General features: G+C 41.6%; 1 long non-coding RNA gene across 2 annotated transcripts in view; it reads left to right on the top strand.

Moving 5' to 3' along the window:
- Nucleotides 1-10,904: 10,904 nt before the first annotated feature.
- LOC116880117 overlaps nt 10,905-20,317 on the top strand; it is a 35,330-nt gene continuing 25,917 nt past the window's right edge. The window contains exons 1-2 of one of the 2 annotated variants that reach the window (XR_004385163.1): nt 10,905-10,965; nt 13,818-13,894. This is a non-coding gene — a long non-coding RNA (uncharacterized LOC116880117). Of the gene's footprint in view, nt 10,966-11,390; nt 11,544-13,817; nt 13,895-20,317 lie in introns of those variants that run through there. The other variant, XR_004385164.1, reaches the window with a different exon arrangement.

The following is a 20,317-nucleotide window of genomic DNA, read 5'->3' as shown; positions in this document are numbered from 1 at the left end:
GCTCTCTCTAATGTATGTTCAAGAGGGCTTATTCAAGCATGCTTTGAAAGGGCAAGAAGAAAAAGAAAGAGGAAGGAAGGAAAAAAGAAGGTAAAGGGAGAGAGGGAGGGAGGGAGGGAGGGAGGAAGGAAGGTAAGAGAGAAAGGGAGAGGAAGAAAGAAAGAGAGAAAAGAAAGGAAAGGAAAGGGAAGGAAGGAAGGAAGGAAGGAAGGAAGGAAGGATCTAAATCTTCATCAAAAAACTAAACAATGAGGACATTATAAGGTGTCTTTGTTTAGAATATCATGCAAGTATTTATAAGAGTGACATAGAGCTCTGTTGATTCACTTGAAGGTATGTCCGTTATATTTTAAATGACAAATGTATGTTGCAGAGTAGTACATATAAGTATGCCTGTATATTTGTTATTTGTATGGGCCTTAAATGTGTGGAAGGAGAGATACCAAGTCTACTTCAAAGAGCAAGGGGGACAAAGAAGTTCAGTGTTCTTACATATGTCTGTATTATTTGACTTGTGGCAATGAGCACATATTTTTTAACATTATTGAGATACAATTTACCATAAAACCCAAACATTGAAGTGTACAGTTAATTTATTAGTAAATTCACGAATCTATGTTATGATCACCATAATCCAGTTCAAAGACATGTTATTATCCCAGTATAAGGCCTTGTGCCGGATTACAGTGTATTCCTAGTCCTACCCTCAGCCCCCAAGGAGACACTAATCTACTTTCTGTCTCTACATAATGTCCATTTTCTGGACATTTCATGTAAGCAGAATCTCACACTTACATGGTCTTCTTTGTCTGGTGTCTCTCACTTAGCAGAATGCTTTTCGGATTCATCTGCTTCCTGATTTTACTGTTGGTCTCATCCTGAGAAAGCATGGCCATATTGATTTCCTAGGGCTGCTAGGACAGATTACTGTAAACTTGGTGGTTTGACACAGCAGGAATTTACCTTCTCACAGTGGTGGAGGCCAGAAGTCTGAGTTAAAGATGTCAGCAGAGCAGCGCTCTGTCCGAGGACTCTAGGGCAGAAACTTTCCTTGTCTGCTGCAGCTTTTGGTGGTTCCTGCCATTTCCTGATTCATTGTAGCATGTATCAGTACCTTATTCCTTTCTAAGGCCAAAGAGTATCCTGTTGTATGGTTAGAATACATCTTGTTTATCCATTCACCAGGTAATGGACATTTGGGTGGGGTTGCCAGATTTAATGCAGAACGCCCAATTTAACTTGTCCCAAATAATTTAGGATATACTAAAAAAAAAAAAAAAGAAATTATCTATAGTTTATCTGAAATTCAAATGAAACCACACATTTTAGGTTTTTATTTACTAAATTTAGCAACTTTACATTTGGAGTTTCCACTTGTAGGCTATTATAATAATTATTATAATGCTGCTGTGAACATTTCTATGCAAGCGTCTGGAGTGGGTGTGCATGCGTTCTGTAATTTTGAAAAACCTTCAAAAATTAAATAAAACCTCCTTTTCTGAATGGATGCCAAGAGCACCAGAAGTTTAAGTCCATACAATAGCTTAAGATATTGTTAATGAATCTGTTGCACAGAAAAAAGCACATAAATATTGGCCTCTGCTTTAATTATATGCCACCGTTTCCATTATGGCAACTCTAGCCTGTCTTGTGTTGTTTTATTACTTGCTGGATTGCCCGTGTTTGTTTAAGAGGATCATAAAACTTGGACACCAGACCTTCTTGACACGTAAATAATCTAAGTCCAGCTCATTAAAATCTGAGATCAATAGCTTGGTGAATCCTTTAGCACAGATTTCCTGTTTTTAGTTTAGGAACATTCTGGATTTCAGAAGAGAATGAGATTTGCTATCTTGAGGTCCATATTATGGAATAAAGCTAAATTTACCCAGCAGATTCCCGCCTTATGGCTTTGGCCTTCCTGTTTCCTGGGCCTGGGAGACCATGGCCCTAATGGCAGGAATCACTCTCGTATTTCCTGCGGTGCTCTGTTCAAGGACCCCTCATCAGAGAAGCCTTCCATGACCACTCTAATTTAAGCACATGCCCCAGTCCAGCTGACCCAGAACTTGACCTCTGCCCATCTTTCTTCCTAATGCAGATCGATAGATTTAGCAAATAAAAATACAGTTAACGCTGAATGTCAAAGAACAGATAATTTTTTTAGTAAATGTATGTTCCATGTGGTTTATTTGTTGTTTATCTGATACTCACATTTAACTTGGTGAGCTCAGTTTGATCTGGCAACCTTGCTCATGACAGTACAGCATCTGCTTCCTGATTTTACTGTTGGTCTCATCCTGAGAGAGTATGGCCATATTGATTTCCTAGGGCTGCTAGGACAGATTACTGCAAACTTGGTGGTTTGACACAACAGGAACGTACCATCTCACAGTGGTGGGGGCCAGAAATCTGAGCTAAAGACATCAGCAGGGCAGCGCTCCGTCCGAGGACTCTAGGGCAGAAACTTTCCTTGTCTGTTATAGCTTTTGGTGGTTCCTGCCATTTCCTGGTTTGTGGTCACATCCTTCCAATGTCTGCCCATGTCATCACCTGGCCTCCTTCCCTGTATCTGTGTGTACTTTTTTTCTTTTCTGTCTCTTATAAGGATACCTGTCACTGGACTCAGGGCCCACCCTAATCCAGGATGATCTTATCTTGAGATCTTTAATGTGATTATGTACACAAAGATCCTTTTTCCAAATAGGGTCGTGTTTCCAGGTTTGGGGTTGACACATGTTTGAGGGGGTCAGATTTAGCCCACTCCAGTAGCTCACTGGAGGTGGACAAGTATTTGTTGAATGGATAAGTGGGAAAATCTGCAGAGGTGGGCATTTTGGGTTTCAGTTCTAGTCCACAAACATGTATGAAGAACCTATAGTGTACTGAGATTAGAAGGGGGCTCAGTATACATTTTTGCTTCACGGTTCCTGGGGGACATTCAGGTGGGGGTCTTCAAACGCTGAGAAATCAAGTTTCAAGTTACACCGCAGGTGTCCGCAGCATATGGATGGTGGTCGAGATATCTGAGCCTGCATGTGAGGAAGCTGCAGAAAGTTCTAGAAGTGGGGGCGCTGAAAATGGCAGTAAAGAGAGCAAGAGTGCCCATGGGCAGAGGTAAATCCATGTGCTCACATTCCTTCTTTCAATGCCAAGAGCCTACAGTCTCTGTATTCCCAGGCCGGGATCACCTCAGCAGCCGAGAGCTATAAGCACAGAAGCCAAGAGAGCCAGCTTATCAGGAAGCTTTACTTCCTGGTTTGGAAAATTATTTTGACACCTGCTCAGGCCTGAGGAATCCTAATCAAATTTTCCTGCTGCCTCTTACAAACTGGAAACCAAATGGAATTTGCAGGAGCCTAGTTGCCATGAGAAGGCTGTGCCTGAAATCCCTCCTGAGTTTTTGCCAACGTGGCTGTGGTGCTAAGGAGAAAACACAGGGCAGAGCGTTGCTAGTTGGATGCTTGCTGAATTTTTAAAGAACATTCCCAACTAATAAGAGCATCATCCCTCCCAAATTAATCACCATGAAAGGATATGTTTGTGTTTCCGGGGCTGTCTTCATGGGAGGGTGATGTCGATGGTACATGGGTCTCATTCTTAGAAGGTCCTGGAACATTACCAAATGTTTACTGCCCCGTTATCACCATCTTCAAATGTTTCCTCATGTTTTAACAAGGGACTGCGTTTTCATTTTGCATGTGGGGCTCACAGATTATGTCGTCAGTTATGCTTGTTTTTAACAATGTAAGGTTTGTTCAAAATTATTTTGGTATTTTTCACAGGGAACTGCTTTTGGGGGAGAGGATGGGTTTTGTCGTTCAGGCAGGATTGTTAATACGAAGAATGCAGAGGCAGAGCCAGTGGATTTGACTTCAGATCCTGGCATTGCTACTTCTAGCTGCCTCTCCTTTCAGTCTGAGTTTTCTCACCTGGGAAACGTGACTCATATTTCTACTTCATGCAGTTCCTGTGAAGATTAAAAATATGCACATGCGTGTGTAAAGCCCCTGGTTCTGTGCCCGACATAGTAGGCGTTCAGTACATGGGTGTGGCTCTCAGATTCACAGTCTGTCCAGAGAGGCCAGACAAACAAACCTTTAGTGACATGGGCATCTGGCCTTTATTCAGCAAGCATTCATTGCTTGCCTGCTGTGCCCCAGCTGAATAACCGGATGAAATCCCTGACCTCACAGTGTTTTCCTTGCAGTGTAGGGGAAGACAATAAAACATGTATGCAAATAAATAAATAACATGATTTCAGGCAGTAATGAATGAGAGGGAGGAAAATAAAACAGCTTGTAGGGATAGGGCAGGGCTGGGGGAGCTCTTCCAGACGCAGGGCATGGGAAGACCTCTGTAAGCACGTGACTTGGAGCAGAGAGCTCGGGATGTGATAGAAAGACCCAGCGGATCACACGGAGGGAAGATTCTTGTAAGCACAGGGAACCAGGGCAGAGGCGTTAATGTGGAGATGAGTTTGGAAAATGTGGGCATCTCTCCTTCACAACTGTGGCCAGAATATTTGCAGCCAAATATGCTCCTGGGTATAATGGGTTGATTTAATATGTGTTGCTTGGGTGGGACAGTGAACTAGGCTGAGGGAAGAGCTATGGAAACAGATGCCTAATAGTCACGTTCAAAGGAGCGGCAATATCACTGAGGAGACAAATGTAGATGAATAATTCCAGTGAATAAACAGATGATCTGGGGAGGGTGAAATAAAGTGTTTATTAATGTCAACAGTTCAAATGAAAATATTTTCATGGTGTGGAAGAGCTACTTTTAAGTCCTTTCCTGGATGAGGTTGATGAGATCACTTCCTCAAGGGTTTGAGGTAAACAAATCGGAGAGAGAAAAACCCTCTAAAAATGCTGCCTTCTGACACCATCTTGCATAATTTCAGAGTGCGTGGAAGGAGATCAAAGATTAACGTATTCTGAAAATGCAAATGTGAATACATGTAACCCCAAAGTCAGTGGGAGTCCCTGTGTTGCTTAAGGTACAGATGAGAGGGGCGCCTGTGTGGCTCAGTGGGTTAAGCCTCTGCCTTTGGCTCAGGTCATGGTCTCAGAGTCCTGGGATTGAGCCCTGCATCGAGCCCTGCATCGGGCTCTCTGATCAGCAGGGAGCCTGCTTCCTCCTCTCTTTCTCTCTCTCTGCCTTCCTCTCTGCCTATTTGTGATCTCTCTCTGTCAAATAAATAAATAAAATATTAAAAAAAAAAAGATAGAGATGAGATTAGCTCCTACACGCCACATGGTCATTCTGTGTTTTGGGAGAAGTTTGTGCTTGCTTCAGTATTTCTATAAATGGGGGTGGGCTCTTGTGTTCCACATTCACATCTGCATTTGACTTTTTTTTCTACTAAAGTTCCCAGGAGGCCCTGTGTTTTTCAGTACCTGTACCAGTCAGCATTCTCCAGAGAAACAGAACCAATAGGATATGTTTCTACTGCACCCAGTTTTTAGTAAGATATTTCCCAAATCTCTTCTCTTCTCTCTCTCCCTCTCTGTATGTGTATTTGTGTATCTTCCTATCTGTAACTTGTCACTCATCATTTGCACTAGAACAGCTGACATTGTTTGTGTAAAGTTCAGAAAAGCAAAAGGAAAGCAAGTCTTTAAACCAGGGTGTTTGTGATACAGATTTTTATAATGTAGTATAATAAAATTTTTAAATGTGAATGCATGAATATGTCTATATTCATATATTGTTTCATCTTGCTTTTTTCCATAATGGTGAACTTATGGATTTTGATTTTTTTTTTTTTACTAAAAATTTTGGATCATCCAGGTATTAAATTTTATATTTTCTTCTTTTGGGTGAACAAGGCTAATAAACAAAATGAAAATGCCATTGTTTATTGAACTACAGATATAAATCTCAACTCCTATGAGATTCTGAAATTGGAGATCTAGTTCAGAGATTATTTGCTCCAATAAACCTTTTCTGGAGATGCTGTATGTAAATTTCTCTTCAGCACAGATTCAAAACATTTACTGCTCCAGGAAATAAACAGATGTGATTCCAATAGCCAATAAGAGTAACAAATGAATTTACAGTGATGTTAGAAAAACAACCAGGATGACTTTGCAAGAACCTTGCCATTTGTAGAATCTAGAATCATAGTCAAATAATATAATAAAACCACCATTCCTTAGTCACACATTTTCTTGTATTTTAAAGTAGTGATTGCCAAACGCTATATTTATTTATGTTAATACCGATTTTTACTGCTGAAGAGGTCTAGATGTCTTATCTAATCACCTCTCCTGTTGCTTAAAGGGAGATAAATTATAACAATTCAGATCCCCTGTCTCACTCAGAAACTTATCAGCGTAGTAAGAGATATGTGTAGCAAAAATTTCTTTGACAATTGCTGTATTGACTTTATTATCACGTTGCATAGTGCATATGTCTGAATAATATCTGTTATAATTTGCGATAACAGGATTTAAATTGTTGGGTATAGTGAGATGGTTGATAGCTCTGTCTACGTGAATTTAATGGAGAGGGATCATGTTTGTCAGTGAGGAAACTCAATATTGTAAGGATGCAAATTCCCCCAAGTGAATCTATGAATTGACGTGTTCATTGGAATCACACTGTACAGGGTTTTTCCACATTGAACATGTTATAAAATTCATTTGGAAGAATAAAAAAGGTCCAAAACAGTTGGACAAACAATAAGAAGGGACGCATTTCCCTTACTTGAAATCAATCTGTGTTACAAGGTGTAGTAGTTAAATGGTTAAAACTAATAGCTTAATGGTCAGATTTTCCAAAGTGGTTCTGGCATCTGATTTATGCCTCGGGTCCTATAAGGAAAAGGAAGAGCCAGATGAGGGTGTGAGGACATGGGTGGAGCCGGACGTACTTAGAGGCAGTGGACAGTTGAGGTTTCCGATAGCTCTCCCCTTACCCAAGGCTCTCAGAGGTCTAAGAGGAACTTAAGCTTATCAGTGCTGGAAGTGGTGTTGATACCAACCCAAAGGGTGGTGTGTTGGGAGAGGGAGGGAAAAGACGCTCTTTTTCCTCCATTAGTTAAGATTCTTGACTGTGAACAAGGATGCCCATGGACAGACCCTTGGACTAGTGCTCCCTTCATTGCAACCAAGAGAAAATGAATCTTCCATGGGATCACAGAGTTAGTTTTGCCCCTCCAAGGGGCAAAATTCTGCAGGAGCTTGCCCACCCAGCTGTACTCCCCTTCTCTGAGATCAGCAGCAGCTCCAACCTGTCCAGCCTTTGAACTGGGCTGACAGTTCTGATGAAATGTTGAGCAGCATGCACCCTTGCTTGTTCCTGCAGAGTTTTATTGGCTCTGCAAGTTTTAAAACTCATAAAAGATGTTTTATCAGTGAAAGAAGCTGGCCTACAGGGAACAGATGATTATGTACGAAGGCATCGTCTCCCGTGTTCTAATAACCATAACCAGTTTTAAATATTACACATTGTAATATCAATAAAGCCTCTGTCATTTATTATTTACTCCTCAAATCTTCTCCTTTCAGTAAAAGATATTAGAAAAGGTCAGAGCTGCTGTCAGACCCCAGTGATAAAGAGCAGGACGGTGCTCCAGAAAATCATAGTTCTCACAGCGTTCAGGACTATAAACTTTTTAAATTGAATTGTAAAAGTTTATCACTAATAAAGAAACTCTTTTAGGTGATTTTAATGTTATTTGGTCGTTTGGAATATTCCACAGATGGAAACAGATGGTAAGGTCATGAAGTGGGTGAGCATTCAGCGTCATAAAATGCAAATACATTTTCTCCACGTTAGAGATGCAGCAGTGGAGTCCCACTAATGTTATAGGTCATTATCTAGTTCCTACAAAGATCAGGTGCTCTAACATGGCAACATAAATAGAGAAGGGGCTGAGGTTTCTGCTGGCGGGAAAGGAGCTGAGAACAGCCAACAGAGCTCCTTTTGGTAAAATAAATATATATTTCCCATTTTCTCCTTCAAATGACCTTGACCAATTCCTCTCTTGTGATGGGTAAAGAACAGTTCATCCTAGATGAGAATGGAAATTCATTTTTCGCAAAAGGTAATTTTAATAAGGGGATTGGTTTCTAGGAAGACAAATATACTAGATTGTAGACTCCTTGAGGGTCAACTCCTGGCCTTGATTTCAGGGTCATTTACTCATTCATTCAGCAAATAATTAGTGAACATTTACTCCGTGCGAGGCATTGCTGTAGACATGTAGGATATATCAATGAACAAAATGGGGAAAAATCCCTTTATGGAATTTACATTAGAACAGGATAGGTGAGGCAAAAACAATATGTAATTAGGTAAGTAAATTAGAATGTTATTGTAAGCAAAATAGTATGTTCAGAAGTGGGAAGTACAAAAGAAAAAAGAAGAGTAAATCAGATTTGATATGATCAAGATGGCTGGCATGAGGCATGAGAGCCCCTAGAAATTAATTCCTTTTTTTAAAATATTCATCCTGCAGACTTTTTATTTTACAGTGCCTACACATGAGTGTATTTTGAACAATGATTGATTCTGATGAATACACAGCATTGTTGCTTCCTTTTATTCAATCAACCCAATGTCATAAAAATTCTCCTTATCAATGACTATCTTTCTAAAATGTAAATAAATAAACATGGTAGCTAGGGAGGTCCTCTTGAAAAGGGGGCTACTTGAGCAGTGACTTGAAGGGAACAAGCCAGAGACATGGGAAAGGCGTGCACCTGGCATGTCTGAGAGGTAACAAGGAGGCCAGTATGGCTGTAGAGGCAACAGCAAGTGGGGGAGAAGCAAAGGAAGGCAGAGAGAGAGGGAAGAGGTAGCTGGTACTGAATCGTTTATGGCACTGAAGGCCATTGTCAGCACTTTGGCTTTTATTTTGAGTGAAATGGGGTGCCTTGCATAAATAGAGAAGTGACATGGCATAACTTATCACCTAAAAGGAAATTCTCTTAAAAAGACATCTGCACTCCGACATCATTGCAGCATTACTTACAATAGCTAAGACTTGGACGACATGGACAGCAAAGTAAGTGTACATCAACGGATGAATGGATAAAGTAGATGTGATATGTATCTCACATATTATTAAACTACAGAAAGAAGGAAACCCTGCCAATTGTGACAATACAGACGGATCTTAAGGGCATTATACTAAGTGAAATAAGTCAGAGAAAGTCAAATTCTGTATGATCTTACTTAGAGATGGAATCTAAGAAACAAAACTCATTGAAGCAGGGCAGATCGGTAGTTGCTAGAGATGGGATGTTGGGAGTAGGGAAATGGGTGAGAGAGGCCAAAAGTTCTAAGTTCTAAGGTGATTAAGTTCTGAAGATTTAATGTGCAGCATGATGGCTGTAGTTAACACAACTGTATTGTACATTTGTAAGTTGCTAAGAGAGTAGATTTTTTAAAAGATTTTATTTAATTGAGAGAGAGAGCATGAGAGAGAGATCATAAACAGAGGGGACACATAGAGGGAGAAGCAGACTCCTTGCTGAGCAGGGAGCCTGGTGTGAGACTCGATCCCAGGACTCTGGGATCGTGACCTGAGCTGAAGGCAGACGCTTAACTGACTGAGCCACCCAGGCGCCCTGAGAGAGTAGAACTTAAAAGTTCTCATCGTAAGAAAAAATTGTAACTATGTGTGGTGGTAGATGTGCAATGAAACTTACTGTGGTGACCATTTTGTAATATATACTTGTATCAAGTCATCATGTTCTACAACTAAAACAAATGCGATGTCATATGACAATCATGTATCTGTAAACTAGAAAGAAAAAGAACCCTCTGGAGACTGGGTCAGAAAGACACTGTTAGCAGGCAGGAGGTGAAGAGAAAGACCAGAAAGGAAACTATGTCAGCAATCCTGGAGAAATGAGGATGCCCAGACCAAGTGGGGCATCGGAGATGGCGGGAGGTGATCGGACTCATTATGTCTGACCCCAGAGCTGAGAAGAGTTCCTGTGGATTCTGTGTGCACTGCCTCAGGAAGGAGGAACCAGGGGGAGCTCCAGTTCTTGGCCTGACCAACTGAAGGCAAGAGCTGTCCTTTCCCTGAAGACGGAAGGCTGCAGGAGGAAGTGGTTCCATTTCCATTTTGGACAAGTTGAGTTTGAGGGTACTATTCGTTATCCAAGTGGAGATGACAAGTAGGTAGTTGGGTATCTGGCAGCATCACGAATTTGCGAGGTCTGGCCTAGGGATATGAATTTGGAAGTGATCAGCCCATCTGATATTTAAATCTAAGTATCATCTGATGTCTGATATTTAAGCTATGAGACTGGATGCGATCCCTACAGGCGTGTGTGTGCAGAGAGAAACAGGAGGTCTCAGAAGTGACTTGGTGACAAGCTCAGTGAAAGTGGAATGCATAAACAGAAGTGGATGAGTCATAACAGAAATTAGCGCATTTCTCCGGAAAATGGCAACTCAGAGAAATAGCTCTAGATATGTAGTTCATGCAAGCAACACCATAGAGTTGTTTATAACTTGAAATGTGGCTTCTTCTAGGTCCAGGGTGGAAGTGGGGGCCTGATGAAGAAGGTCACAGGGAGAGGAGAGAGTAACCACAGTTGCGCCATATTTGTTCACTCATTATGTATGCCTTCCTTCCAACAGAAACAATTTAAGGGCCCAGTATGTGTCGGGCATTAATTGCTAATGTTGGGCACTTGCAGGGTTTTGCCACCCACCATCAATTTCTTCTTTCTGACTATCTTAATTTCCTTTTAGGCATTACTGTTCCCAGCTGTGGGCCACCCTACAGAGGCAGTGAGCCCACAAATCTGTACGACACGGGTACTGCCAAGAGGCCAGGCATGTGATGTAGTCTGGGCCAACTAGACTCTACACCAGCGTTTTGGCCTTTCAACAATGAAAGAAGAAATGACTAGTGATCTAAGAGAGTAGAATCAAGTCACCATCGCAAGCCACACATATAACTTTGAACTTTCTAATAGCTACCAAAACAAGGTAAGAAGAAACAAGTCTAGCTAATTTTAATTCTATATCTTATTTGACTCCATGTCTCCAAAATATCATCAATGTGTAAATATTATAAAAATTATTTACAAAATTTTACATTATTTTCCTTGTACGGAGTCTTTGGAATTGGATACATGCTGTACATTTATGGTGCAACTCTTTTCGGACCCGCAGTATTTCAGCACTTGATCGCCACATGTGGGGTGTCACTGGGTTGCAGAGGGTAGGATCTGAGTTCATTCATTTCAGCAGCAGCTCACTAAGCAGATGGAACCTTCTGCAGGCTCTCAGAAGCAGGGCTTACTTCTTGACCCTCCAGAGCTTCCTCAGTCTTTGGGAAGCCCACTCCACGGTGTCCTCCATCCTGATAGGGGCAAGGCAGTATGTTTCCAGCAGCCTGGAATGCAGTTTCTTTTGCTTAGGTTGCTAGAGTAATTTCTTCTTACTTACACTCAAAGAAACCTCACTGCTCTACTCCTTTGTTGGAAAACAAAGAAGGATGTGTGCTGGATCCAGACTTTTAACAAGGGTGGAGTCAAGAAGATTACACCTTCAAGAAGGATAATGTGAGTCTGCATGGGTTTGGATGGGAAAAAAAAAATCTCCAAAATAGAGCTTTGGGTGAAAAGGCAAAGATGCATAAAATGTGTATGGTATGGTCCTCTTTGTATAATTTCTTCAAAAGCCATGCATGTGTGTATATACACACATAAAATTATTACATGAAAAGGAACAAACTTGCAGAACAGGGTGACCTTTAGAGAACATGGGTGGGCAGTGGGGAACATGTAGGTTATGGGCAGAATTGTGCCCCTGCAATCGTGTATTGAAGTTCTAACCCCCAGTACCTCAGAATGTGACCATGTTTGGAAAGGGGTCTTTGAGGAGGTAATTAAGTTAAAATGACATCACTTGAGTGACCCCTTATCCGATATGACTTTTCTCCTTGCAAGAGTCTGATATTTGGATGTACTACATACGATTAAAGAGAGAGAAGGCATTGTGAAGACACAGGAAGAAGATGACCATCTCTAAGCCAAGGAGAGAGACCCAGAGCAGATTCTTCTCTCCTGGCCCTAGAAGAGCCCAGCCCTGCCAGCACATAAATCTTGGACTTCTAGTTTCTCTGTAACTGTAAGAAAATAAATTTCTCTTGTGGAAGCCATCTCGTCTGTGACCCTCTGCTGTGGCAGCCCCAGAAAACTCATACCAGGAAGTAGTTAAAAGAGAGGTGGACTTCTACTTACTTTAACGGTTTCTTTTCTAATATTTTTACATGTACTTCGACATAAATATAAAAAAAAATGGAAATATTACAAAAAGAAGACTCAGGGTCCTCCCTTACCTTCCTGTGTCTCTCTGCTTCCTTCTTTGTATACATTCCCTTCTTGAAATTTCACCACACATAAAGCAAACTCCTAGGACCCTTACATCTCCAAAGGAAGGTAGAACTTATGACTTAACTCTTCCTTGTTCAGTTAATGTACTTGCCTGTCTTTTTAATTGTGGGCACACCATGATGTCCATTGGAATGATTATGGAGACATCTTTGTTTGGTTTCATTCTCTGTTCTCTTGTCAAGTTCTTTATTATACCTTTATGACGTTCCTCATCTGGAACTACGTAAGTTACAGGTCTTTGCTTGTAGGTAACAGAATGTATACCTTACAGTCTTAAGCAGAAAAAAAAAAAAAAAAACAACAATTCATTGAAAGGCAAGAAGGGACCTAACAGGTTCCAAAGAGAAGCTCTACAAACAAGTTTGGGAAAAACAAAAAACAAAAAACAAGAAGGAATAAACTTCATGGGGGGAGGAGAGTCATAGCCAGAACTGATGCGCCTCCAATGAAGTTAATCAGCCTATACTTGTTTGTTTTGTTTTGTTTTGTTTTGTGTTTTGTTTTGTTTCTGAATCCTTTTCTTTAGGATTCCATACTCAAAGGAAAAAAAGTCTAATGAGCTTAAGTTGCCTCATATGCCCATCCCTTAATCAGGAAAGGCAAGGCACTTTCCCCAGCAGGGAAAGTGTTCGATGTAAGGCAGATCCAATGTGCTTTTGCCAGAAAAAGGGGATTCTAAGTAGCGAAAATAACATATTTCTTGGATGATAATTGATTTATTTGTTTATTCCACACCAGGGGCCATGTTCAGGAAGATCTTTCCTATAGCGTCATCTTCCAAAGGGTGAGTTGGATTTACAATTTTCTTATACAACATCCAAGATGATGAGTGATTGATAGGTGTCTAGAGTTATAATGTGAAGTAAATTCTATTACATTGTGCCTAGATAGCTTTCTTTATGGTTGTTGTAAGGGTTCCTTCTCTAGGTTTTGCCTCTTACTAGAAAGTTGGTCTCCCCTTTCAAGGTAGTGATCACTGTGCTGACCAGACCTTACCTCATTTTTTTAGGTAATTGAAAAAATCTATCCAACACCCTCATCAGTCGGCAGGGGGTGAGGGGGGCGGGAAGTAGACTCTTAAAATCCTTGCTTTCTTCCATGTATTTACAGATCCAGGGAAGGTTTGAGTTAATCTCTTTAGGAAATAAATTTTAGAAACATTTCTTAAAGTTTAGAATTAAGTTATTGAAAGGTATGTATAATGATGGCCTAAACAATTGATTTCATTAACTCCGGTAGCATATTACATAGATTTGGGCTATGATTATGAAATCACGGTTTTATTTTTCCCTAATTAGATATTGAAGTTTAGGTCTAGATTTTAATCATACTCCCCCAGAGTAACTTTGGTTGAGATTTTGTGATGCAGTGGAAACAATGTGAGCTCCTGACCTTGGGCAGACCGGTGTATGCTCCGTGTAAAACCAGTTCTCCTTCCAGGTGCGGAATCCGTACCAAATGGGAATTGCAGGGTGCGGGCCTTCTGGAAGAGAACACGTGAGCAAAACTCAACAAAAGTAAGTGCTTTTTCATTCGTGCTCCTTTAAAAAAAAACTTTTTTTATTCTTTTTTAATTGAAGTGTAATTAATATACGATGTTACATTAGTTTCAGGTGTACAACAGAGTGATTTGACAGCATTATACATTACTCACTGCTCACCACGGTAAGTGTAGTCCCCATCTGTCCCATGCAGTGTGTTTTCATGTCCCTGTGCTGTATTTTCATGTCCGTGACTTATTTATTTGAGTGGCTGTACTAGAAGTGGCTATATTAGAAAAGAAAGGGGTAAGACAGTTAGTTGCAGGCTCATGACTTGAATTGGGATCTGAATTCAAATCTGAAATCTACCCTATTCTAGCCACACGACTGCAGGTAAGTTTCTTAAATTCACGGAGCCTTCGTTCCTTCATCTGTAAAATGGAGCTAAACTATCTATTTCTTACTGTGATCTTTAGGGTCCGATGAAACACTTGAGGTGTCCATTTCCTGTGCATCATGAATACTTAATAAGTTGTAACCATTATGATTTGGCAACTGACATTTTACGTGACTGACTCATTTCCCTTCTGTAACCCATTTAAAGCAGCTTAATGATTACTGGTTTGTTTAATCTGTGTAGGTCTGTTTGGTTTGTATGAATACAACTAGTTGCGTCCAGAAAGCAGAACAAATCCTATAACCCACAATTTCCTAAGATGCTTCTAGAACACTAGCCATAGACCATACAGTGTAACAAAATGGGTCATCAGGAACATGTTTTCTGTTCAAACAGATTTGGGTAAACCTTAATAAAAGTCAAACTGCTGTTTATTGCAGGACTTTCCAGAGCCTTTAAAATGCTATCATGCATTGTGACTTTCCAGAGGCAAATAGTACAGACAAATTTCCTAACTTACTTGACCAAAAATAAAATAAAAAAAACCCCATTAACATGAAGTTAGTATATTCAGAAAACACTGTGAAGAAGGGATGCCATAGCTGTGTTACCAGCCACTTGCCAAGTGGCATGAGAGGTGTTCACTGCAGACAATCCAACTTGCCTAGAGCGGCCATTGGGAATGTAATCTAGTTCCTCCTGAAAGCAGAATTTTTTTCCCCCCAAATTGAGTTGTAGCCTATGAGGGAGAAACAAATTGCCACCCCACTGTTCACACTTCTGCTCTGTCTGTAAATGTTAGGAACTACTGTAAAAAGACATTTGAGTTCCTGCGGCAATAAATACACAAATATAGATTTTCTCCAAATACGGCTAGGGCATCATTTTCCCCCCTTTTACCACCTCAGAGTCCCTAAACAGGTTTGAATCTGTTGCCAAAGCTTTTTAAAGCCACCTAGCTGACTTTCCCTTTCATATGCTAACAATCTGTTCATCCTATTCCCAGGGAACTCAGATGGAGCTCTCTCTCTTTCCTCCTCTCTCTCTCCCTCTGCCTCCCTCCCTTACTCCTTCCTTTCCTGCCTCTCCCTTTCTCGCCCTTTCTTATTTCTTGGCAGACTTGCCCCTGGATAGACAAATTGTAACTCATTCTTTTACTGGCACTTAAGCACCAGAATTTAGTCAATCCCACTCCATGCCATTGGCTAAGTAATTACTTGGAATTGGCTACCCGCAGTTTAACTCTGTTCTCCACCCACCATTGATACCAGAGGAGTTTTACCTGCAAAAGAACGAGGTCCTATTCTCTATGCACGAAATGTTCTGGTTTTCTACAGACTTCTGTGCCCGAGTGAATCTCAGGCAAAAAAAGAAAGTTCTGCACATCCATCAATACTGAGAAGGCCGTGACGTTCCTATCTAGAGCTGAAGCTGGAGATTGAACATGTAAGGGAAAAAAAATCTTGCGGCACATAAGGAATTGCGTGAAGCTTGCACTCAAGGTCGAGGAGGATCATTTTCTAAGGTTTACGTGATGCTGCTTGGGCAAGATTTTCTTTAGCCTCTTGTACAGTCTTTAAATTGAATGATACTATGCACATTTTCAGGATCCTAATGGCGATAGGCACGAAGGTGAGATATAGTCATGTCTTCATACTTATGGGGACAGCAATTAGAGCTTTGCAAAAGTGAGGCAGAATTGGGGAACACTGCCGTCAGGATTGGTGATGTAAAAGTAGTTTCTGCACCATAATGTGAGTGTCTATGCTCTCACTCGTGTACTTCTAGGACCTGGAGGCTTGTGGGCACATAGTAAGGGCCCAATAACAGCTTATTTAAGGAAAAAAAAATCTTTAAAGAGGCAGCTTCCACCGTCTATCTCTGGTCCCCTCTATCTATGGAGTTGAACTCATGGCTAAGTTACATTATGACTAAGAGGCATGGCATCATACTTAACACTGGCCTTGGAGTCAGAGGGCCCTGTCCCATCTGTGTGGCTTTGTGCAAGTTACCGAGTCTAAACCTCACCCTCCTCATCTCTATGGTGGAGATGGTGGTCCCTGAGACACCTTCAGAGCAAAGATTGGTTAAGACAAGGTATGTCAAACCTTTGACTGCACCTGGCTTATTGGAAGCCTTCACTAAATATTAATATGTTGATGATAAACTTTGTATCATATCAGTTCAAAAAGAGTAGGTCTTCAGGTAGAGGAGTATAGAACCAGATGCTAGGCAGTATAAATTTTATGTACTATATACTATATATACTAACTTATAAATGCAGGCACTGGGTCCAAAATCAGATGTGGCGCTACATGGCACTGTCCCTTATCCTCAGCCCTACCCAGCACCGTGGGAAACACCAGGACCACAGTTGATCAGGCATCCCATAGAGAGTCATATAAATAATCATTTCAAAAGATTGCTATGGGTCAGTGATTTTCAACCAGGGAGAGGTTTGCCCCTCACCCCAACCCCAAGAATGCTCAGCAGTATCTGGAGTCCTTTTTGGTTGTCCCAGCTGTGGGGATGGTGACGACAGAGTAAGCTCTGGGCTTCTGATGGGGAGGAGGGCCAGGAATGAGAACGATCAGTAGCGTCCAAACTTGGGAGCTTGGGTTTTAAAAACATGTGACCTTTTAAAGACTCCATCAGAGTCAACACTTCTCAAGGATAAACGATTTATGAAATTATTTTCAGAGTTTGGAAAAGGGTTCAGTCTATGGCTCAGTTTGGCTGTGAGAACTGGGGAGCGAGATGGTTCTGGGGAGCCCAGATCTGTTACACTTCCTGGGGCCCACTGGCTGGGCAGCCGGGCCAATGCAGACAGGTGCGGCCTTATGAAAATATGCCTTGAGCAAATATTCTGCTTGGGAATGTTTATAATAAGTCATTTTAAAATACTTGAATGCCCTGACTAGCAACAAAAATCCCAATTAACCCAGATTCCACTAAAAATAGGAAGAGCCCATTGCATTTAGGCAGAGTTATTTCATTAGTGGGTGAGGCAGGCAGAGAAAATAAATTCTAGGGAATAACAATACTAACAACAACAACAACTCTCATTTGTTAAGCTTGGGCACCACGTTACATGCTGTGGTGGAGAGTGGGGTGAGGAGAAACTTTGGGTCTGGAGTCCTACCTCAGCCCTATCACAGATCAGCTGTGGGAGTCTGGGAAATTTATTTCTTCCTTTCTGCTGCTTATGGTTTTGTCTGTAAAATGGGAACTGTAGTAATATGTGCCTCATGGGATTGTGGTGAGAATTCAAAAGAATAAAGTCTCCAGGACACTCAGCACAGTGACTGACACATATGCTTCTAGGAAATGTGAAGTAATTATCTTTGGAATAATCCTTCCAAAAACTGTGGAGATATGTAAAGATGAGAATATTGAGAAATGGGAAAACTGTCAGAAAGAGATGAAGAGAGTTGTCTAAATTCCCGCAAGTAGTGAGTTGCCAAGCTGGGTGGAATTCCAGAGCCCACTTGGTAACCCTCGACGGGGAAGGGTGTCTGGTGCATCTAAGGACACAGCACATGCCTGTCGAGGAAAGCTCTCCTCCAGTGTCTCTTCAGTGATGGACATTTTAAGCTGATTTTGCCCTTTATCACCCTGCCACCGTTGCTGCCATCCCAAGAATGGGTTCTCAGGTCCCCAGCGGGTGCATTAGATCATTCAAATAATGTAAATGGTGGATTTCACACTTGGAAAGTTGCCCTTGGAGAAATAGTGAAAGGTGTGTCAGTGCTTCCATCAAGAACTAGTTCTCAGCAGACCGGAGTGCCATCGCGAAGTGCGTCTCTGCCCTGATCACACTGCCTGGACCTCGTCACGTAGCTTCCTTCAGGTGCTCTCACTGGAAGAGGCCTGGAGGGAGAGACAAGTCTGTGGGTTGCCAGCAAGATTAGGAAGGGCCCACAGTGTGTGTGTGTGTGTGTGTGTGTGTGTGTGTGGGTGTGTGTGTGTGTGCGGTTGTGTATATGTTTGAGTGTGTATGTGCACATGTTTGAGTGTGCATGTGTGTATGTACTTCTGTGTGTGCCCGCATGTGTGTGTGTATGTGTATGCAAGTGTGCGTATGTGGCATGGGTGTGCATGTGAGTATGTGTGAATGTGTCTGTGTGTACCTGTGTGTGCCTGTGTGTGAGTGTGCCCATGTGTGAGTGTGTATGCACCATGTATGCCTCTTTGTGTATGTGTGTGTATGAGTGTGTATGGGCTTGTGCTTCTGTGGGTATGTGTATGTGCCTGTGTGTGACTGTGCTCAGAAAGGTTATTGTCAAGGTTTGCTTCAGAATTTGGTTTCCTGTTGCCAAATGTAGGATGTTTGGGGAAACGCAATCTTTTCCCCTCCTCTGTGGCCACTGAGAACAAAATTGGGTGCTGTTGACTTGCACTTAGAGCCTCCTCCTTTAGGGGAACAAATTCTAATAACTCTTCACCCAACAGCAGTCAGAATTGGGGTGGAAGATGAAATACTTGCAGGAACTCAGAAATTGCCCTTCTAATGTATGTTGAGGGTCATGTGGAATGAAATTGCTCTTTCTCAGGTGTATTTACATCTTCCGGTTTATATGTTCCATCCTGCAAGGATTCACGGAGCTCGCAGTGACAGCCCATCAGTAGATTAATGCAGTGTGACTAAGAAGAAATGGTTGGGGGACCCCTGGGTGGCTCAGTTGATTAAGCGTCTGCCTTCAGCTCAGGTCATGATCTTGGGGTCCTGGGATGCAGCCTCATGTCGGGCTCCCTGCTCAGTGCCTCTCCCTCTGCTCATGCTCTCTCCCTCCCTCAAATAAATAAAATCTTAACAGCAACAAAAAGAAGAGATGGTTGTGTCAAAGACCTAATCTCTCAACTCTGATCAGATCTGCTGTAAAGTCCTGCCCCTACTGAGAAGATAGGCATTTGAGGAAGAAGAGAGTTTTTTTACAATTTCAGGGAAATCTATAATATCCAATGGCACATCTGGGCTTTATATTTGACTTTTTCTAAATATGAAATTAACAAAAATAGCTGCAATCCTACTACACACAGCTCTCAAATAGTTGACAATGATCCGTATAATGGAAGTTGTCATATTTATCAGGACTAGCAACAGTTACCATATAATTATTTGCCAACTCTGAGTCCACTGTGACTGACTCATTTTTTGAAATATGTGAAATCAGACATGTCAGAGACTGTCAAAAAATGCCACCACTGTAAATTTTCTTTCCCTTAAGGGCACTAGTGACAAGGCGTGGTGCCACATATGGATTTCTTTGAGTTTGGAAGTCTGCCATCAGCAAGGATAGGGCCACCCATGGATTTGCTGCAGCTGTATCAGATTGGGGGAAAAATTGAATTATAAAGAACATTGTTCACAGGTTGTAACTTCCATTGAAATGGTGACTGCTTAAAATTTGTCAGTGTTGAAGTCCTTCTACTTTTTTTTTTTAAAGGCACTTGCCATTTTTACAGATTGAAACATCAAAGAGCATGAATTAGCTGCAAGAAGACATTAACCACACTGGTATTCCCCAAAGGGGTTGATGCCAGAGAAGAGTTTAGATGCATGATTCTCAACCCAGTACAGTTTTTCCCACTCAGAGAAGACATGGCAATGTCTGGAGACATTTTTGCTTATCACAACTTGGGCAAGGTGGTCCGTTGGAATCTAGGTAAGGGATAGTGCTAACCATCTCCCAATGCAAATGATGGCCCACCTGCAACACAGAGGTGTCCTTCCCCATGGGTCCTTTTGATCCTGAATTTATCATAGATACCAGAGATGGGTAGGCATGCCTGTTCACATAGGTAACTTAAGGCTGAATAATAACGTACTGTGTTAACTGACTTGGGCTTCCACAACAAAATATCATAGACTGAGTAGCTGAACTAGCAGAAATTTATTTCTTATAGTTTTGGCGGCTGGAAGTCTGACACCAGAATCCTAGTATGGCTGGATACTGGTGCAAGCTCTCCTGCTGCCTTGTTGATAGCTGCCTTCTTGCTGTGTGGTCACTCAGACTTTCTAAGATGTGTACACTCAGAAAGGGAGACAGAGACGGCAACCC

Source organism: Lontra canadensis, unplaced genomic scaffold, assembly GCF_010015895.1.
Source record: "Lontra canadensis isolate GAN:19392208 unplaced genomic scaffold, GSC_riverotter_1.0 scaffold65, whole genome shotgun sequence".
Lineage (NCBI taxonomy): Eukaryota > Metazoa > Chordata > Mammalia > Carnivora > Mustelidae > Lontra > Lontra canadensis.
Note: the sequence above shows the minus strand (reverse complement) of the source record. Positions and strands in the feature narration are given on the sequence as shown.